The sequence below is a fragment of the Danio aesculapii genome, chromosome 5, assembly GCF_903798145.1.
Source record: "Danio aesculapii chromosome 5, fDanAes4.1, whole genome shotgun sequence".
Taxonomy (NCBI): domain Eukaryota; kingdom Metazoa; phylum Chordata; class Actinopteri; order Cypriniformes; family Danionidae; genus Danio; species Danio aesculapii.
In genome coordinates, this window is record NC_079439.1 from 60,209,287 (window position 1) to 60,215,928 (window position 6,642).

Sequence of the window (6,642 nt, forward strand, 5' to 3'; positions counted from 1 at the left end):
TATGCTGGATAAGTTGGCGATTCATTCCGCTGTGGCATCCCCTGATTAATAAAGGGTCTGAAAAGAAAATAAATGAATGAATTTTTTATCCATAATTACCAAAATATAAATATACGGAACATGGAGGATGATCTCCGTGTGATCTCCATGTAGCGCTCTCCAAAATTAAGCCATGACCTGCTGTGCCCTAAACATCGTGCCCACCCACTAGGCTAGGTTAATGTTAAGATAAACAAATTAATAAATGACTATAAGAAATTATGTTTGACTGTAGTATTTTTTGTGTTGTCTTTGTGCTCCTCGTGTTTATATAAGCCTATTGGTTTGTGTTTGTGTATTAAATCACCTCAGAGGATAGTGGCGTTGTTATTTTGGGGGTCATGTGCTGAAAAGTTTGGGAACCCCTATCCTAAAGTAACTTATTTAGATTTACAAATACATAGACTGCGCCCTCTAGTGGATTTCTCATCTGAAATGTTCCACCAAATAAAAAAAGGAGCAACATATTTTACAATTTGCAAAATTATAGACTGAGGCACATATTTTCAACGAGCCTGGGTTGCTAGTGTTAGTGTTAGTGAAGGTCTATTGCAGGGCTATTCAATTAGTTTGTCATGTGGGCAAGTTCATGAAAAACATCCCAAATTAGGGTCCGGAGAGATATGACTTGCAATATGAGTGATGACACAACAGCATATGAGCCCATATGTTGTATTTTTGCTCCTTAAGACACCCATGTTGGCTTTTTCTACATTAAAACGTTAACATGTTGAAACCACATAACATCACTGCATTGTGGCTTTTTTTTTACAAACATATTCAAATGTTGTATTTCAAAGCACAACAAAAGCAGTGCATTGCTCGAGTAGGCTTCTTCTACATTCAGACACATTCATAAGTTATGTTTTAAACTGCATAACAATTAGGGATGCAACGATTATAGATTTTGGTTGTACGCTTATAGTCTGAAGAATAATCATGGTTTCACGGTTATCATGATTATTATGAATTTATTAAATTCAAAATACTACTAGTTAAGAAAATTATGAGAAAACTGCTTATGTTTTAAAGTGTTGTTTATTGCTGCTCAGTAACCAAATACAGCCCAAAATATTAATAATAGTCCACATTAACAATAAACAATAGTCCATTTCTCTCTTTGGACTTAAAAATAAGTGAAAAAAGTTTTTGATTTAAACATGAGTGATCATTTTACAATGAAAATAAATGACAGAACAATGAATAAATGAATAAAAAATAAGAATAAATAAAAAATAGTATGTTAGTATCTGCGTTCATACATAATCATTTTAATCATTTATAATAATTCGTCTAACATATCTTTTGTTTACATTGCACTGAAAGCCACACACAGCTCTCACCACTACAGCGTGAGATGTTTTCTACTGTGTGCGCCTGGAGGGTGCAAGTGCGTTGGTCCGCTTGCTAGCCATGCGTGCACCGCTCCCAATATGCGCACGCCTCCACTGGAAATAATGAACTTGCGTGCGGAAAAAAAGCAATATGTGAACGGACTGCTGCTATAGTTAATACAATGTGTGTGTGTGTGTGTGTGTGTGTGTGTGTGTGTAGTAACCTCAGTATAAGCTCAGAACTTTAAACTAGCACACAGTTGACATAAATTTGTTTAGTTGAAGTAGTTTCATTCCTTGCAACAGAAACACAGTGTTGAGAAGCCGTTTTGATTGATCAATCAATCAATCAATCAATCAATCAATCAATCAATCAATCAAAGGCCTTTATTTGTCACATACACTTCCATGTAGTCGTATACACTGTCATAAAGTGAAATTGTCATATCGCCCCCGACCATACACAAACATCACATTTCAGGGGAAAACAGGTCAACAGGAGGTAGCATTTAGAAAAAGGAAGTAAGATCAATTTCAGGAGAGGGAGGTGAAAAAAACTCCCACTCACCTTGCCCTTGAATTAGGGCAGTGTGAGATCAGGGGGGGAAAAAAAGCCCCAGCAGTCAAGCACATAAACACATAGACATAGACATAACATTGCAACGGGATTGGAACAGGGGATGTGGCTATAGTCCGATGAGGGCGGGCAGCCATCCGGTCCTGCAGCTAAAGAGCGCTGCTCACAGACCCGCCTACCCCCTCCAGTGGGTGAAAGCACACGAAGGCGTGGAGTGAGGGGCTAGGTGGTGATTGTCTATCTGTAGCTGTGTATGTGTGTGTGTAAGCCTGTAGAGTCCAAGAGATGTCCTTGACAGGGAGCAAGAATTTCAGAGCGTCTCCTTACCTTGCTATCCGGGAGAAGTTGTTTTTCTCCAGCCGAGGCTGTCTGGCAGGTAATCGTAACGAATTTAAACGTGGTTAATAGTGAAATCGACTAATCATTGCATCCCTATTAATGATAACAATCAGTGCATTGTACAAAAGGCCTTTTCCACAAACATATCCAAATGTTTTCGGCTGCCCGCGCCACTCGCTTAATGTCGAGTGACTTACTCTCTGCACAGCCCTCAACTGAGCTCGTGCTGTATTGAACAGATGCACGTCACTTCATAACTATAGCAGCTGTTTTTCAACTTAACTACATTTATTTTTGATAGAGCTGGAACAAATCGCCTCAGGGGCTGAGTTCAGCCTGCGGGCCGCCAATTGAATAACCCTGGTCTATTGCATTTGACTGCAGAACACTTCTATTTCTGATTTCTGAATAGTTTAATATTTTGTCCCACTTGTTCCATAACTTCAGCAAATGTTAGCTTTAAAACTTCACGTAGCTGCACAGCTAAGAGTGCATAATGCACAGCTGAGACCTCCAGCAACCTTTAGGAGCCTTTCACAGAGAAAACATTGTTGGGGTTAAAACATTAGACTACAATAATGCCCTTCACACTGCCTAATCTGGACAACTGCCAAATTACAGTAGGTTACTTCTCAAACATTTGAATTAATCATGTTGAGTCGGTGAAAACAAATGCCAATGGTGAACACTAGACTGACAGCAGTGACACTGATCTGACAAAGTGTCTGTTGCTGTTGGTCAGCATCTGTCTGTCAGTGCAGTACAAGTTGGACTAAACATGTTGGTTTAGATTATATAAGAAGAAGCAGAAGGCCACTTACTGGGTCACAGCACAATGTGATATCATCGCTGCAGAAGAAAATTCCATTAACAAATATTCATTCTAGTAATGTTGCAAGAAACTTTCTGTAAAATTATAAAATTTACACAATAAACATGGGTCATGATTTGCAATAACAGAAGTTCAATGACAAAACTACACTACACTGCAAACTACACTCACAAATCTCACAAAATGTTGTATTTTATACACTCACAAAACAATACAAGAACAGATCTACTATCAAGCTGTAGGTGCAATAGCCTAGTGGATAGCATGCCTACATATGGCGCAGTAGCACATCAGGGTGTCCTGTGTTCAAATCCCGGCTTGAAGACATTTCCCTACCCCCTTATCTCTCCAATTTTGCTTCCTGTCTCAATGCTGTCCTATCTTAAAAAAGGCCAAACAAAAAAAAAAGGTTTACTCATTTAATCCATTTAAAACTTTCTTGAAATTTCAAGGTTATTAAAAACACTTTAAGAAGAGGATTACAGTTTTAGAATGTAAAGGACTGAACGAGTACCTTCATTTTTAAAATGGCCGCTGTTTCTTTTTAGTTTTTTAAAATTAATTTGTCATTTAATGTTAATCTTATATGAAGACGTTGCTTTATTCAAAAAACTATTTGAATGTCTTGTAAGCGCACGGACAACTGTGCTTTCAGCACTTGGAAGACATTTAATAGATTAGTTCACCCAAAAATAAAGTAGTTGTCATTAACTTCTCACCCTACAGTTGTTACAAAGCCATAAGATATACCCTGGTGCCTTGTTCAGTTTGAAACAGAGCACATCAACCAGGCGGACGTTGTTCTCGTGACTGTGTGCCCTATACTGACACTGAGATGAAGATCCATTGAAATAAGTGATAACTATTTTTTTAATGTGCACAAAATATATTCTCGTAGTTTGATAATATTCCAGTCGAACCCCTAAAGACACATGGTCTGTTTTGAGGATGTTTTTTGTATTGGTCTCGTCACCACTGCTGTTTATGGTGGATGAGAGAGCTCCTGGATTTCATCTAAAAAGATCTAACAAAGATCTCAGATTTCATCTAGCAAAGATTTGTTTCAAAACTATTTCTATATTCAGTTCTAATTTTCAGCAAAGGAATAAATGAACAGTAATAACGAAGTGTGGTCAAAAAACAGTCCTATTCTTATGCCCCATATGGTTCAGGACAAATCTAAGCTTGTTTTTATTAAAACAAATATAAATATGCATATAATAAATAATACTAATGATAATAAAAATATCATACAAAAGTAAAATGTGAATAAACTTAAAAAGCCCGCAGAGATGAAGAAGGTATGGAGGTAGTGGTTTTAATATTTATGTAGAAAGTAATAATTTAAGTTGAATTCTTTTTCATATGTAAAAGATATTTGTGTATTGCTGTACATCCTCTGTGTATAAAGCAATGTTTAAGTGAGGCGCACAGCTAACGCGCTCTGCGCTGAACTTTAGGCCTGCTTTCAGCTGGTCTACTGCAGTCTACACCAGTGGTGTAGTCCTTGCTATACTCACGTATACTCAGTATGCCTACTTTTTTCCACGAGCTGTTTGGGTATTACGACTTCTGAGGATCATACACTCGGTATACTCACTTGTTTTGGTGATTAAACGTCCCTAATTTATGTGTATTTGCGTCCCTTTTAACAGTATACCAAATGTTTTTTAACTCGCATCTTCATTTGTTGCAGTTGGTGCATTTTTGTTTAACTTGCACCATTGCGTATTAAAAATGTGTTCCTATAATAACTTATATTATGATAGTAAAATATGTAAATTAGTCTTTAAGTTTTTAATATGTTTATATTTATGCTATTATGAATTTAAAAAAAAGTGGCAGTTTTATTTAATACCTGGATAAAAATGTACTTGAGTATAGGCTAATATATATATATATATATATATATATATATATATATATATATATATATATATATATAAATATAAATATATATATAGGCTCATATACATTTAAATACAGCTCAATATACTCAGCCAATCTCCGGGTCTGCTGGGGTCACTATTACCTAAGCATAAATAATTGAATTGGGATTAAAATGAATAAATTTGTTTAAATATTTTTCCTTTTTAAATGAATAGTTCACCCAAAAAATTGAAAATTGTCATCATTTACTCAATCTTTACTTGTTCCAAACCGGTTTGTCTTTTTTATTCTGTTGAAAACAAAAGAAGATATTTCGAAGAAAGCTGGAAACCTGTAACCATTGACTTTTTTTGGAAGTCAATAGTTACAGGTAACTGATGTTTAGTATATATATATATATATATATATATATATATATATATATATATGAGAGAGAGAGAGAGAGAGAGAGAGAGAGAGAGAGACAGAGAGAGAGAGAGAGAGAGACAGAGAGAGCTAATGAATCAAAGAAACATTGACATTCGTTGTTTCCTTGCCTATTTTTAAAATTTGGATTGGGTGGGTAATAGTACACCACCTTTTTTTTTCAGACTACACCACTGGTCCACACACCTCTTTTCTAGACCGGCACACCCATGAGTCTACAAAGTGGTGCAAATTGATTTTCTATTTAAACAACAAGGAGCAAAATGTGAAAATTACGGTTGCATTGGTCTGAAAATAGCAACAAATCGTGGCAAACACGTCTTGCGCCTTATCGCGCTGGGTGTACTGTAGGGCCCTTAGTGATTGTTTAAGGCTGTCAGGCGATTTCAGTCATCATACAGTCGACATCCATCATTTTCTCATCAGTGACATGCAGTCTATAAACATTCTCTTGATCATTGCGTGTAAAGATTTTGGACATCTTCTTGGACATTTTTAATTCTTCCAAAAGGTTTGCTGCATTTTTAAAGCGCCCATGTCTTGAGGTTGTTCAGTACTATGCAATATACTGTCTATGTGAGATTTGACTGGAAAAGAATTGCAGGACTGATTTTTCTACTCAGCCAATCACCATAGGAAAAAAAAGTAGTAATTGAAGGTTGAAGGAAATGAATGGAGTAAAAGTACCAATACAGCACTAAAATGTACTCAAGGGAAAGTAAAAGTACACTTTTTTAAAACTACTTAGCAAATGACATTTCCTGAGAAAAACTGTTCGATTACAGTAATTGGAGTATTTGTAATTTGGTACTTTACATCACTGCTGGTTTATCACAGTGGATTGAACTGCCAACTACTCTGGCATATGTTTTACCCAGCAGATGCCCTTCCGGCTGCAACCCAGTACTGGGAAACATCTCCTAACAATATTAATTTAAAAAATAATTTATGACTAAACTTTCCATTTATCATGAGGCTTCTGTTATTAATGTTCATGACAGCATAATTGCGTTTCGGTATGTACGAACTTATCAGGTATACCGTGTTTGCAACAGGTGAATGCAGGGTGGCGATTGATAAGGCCGACAGGTGAGATTCCACCCTGAAGACTGGAACAACCTGTTTCCATGTTTTACGTAACAGGGGGGAGGGGCTTAAGTCCCAAATACTGCTTTAGATCTGTAAAGCTGCCTGAACTTGTTTGA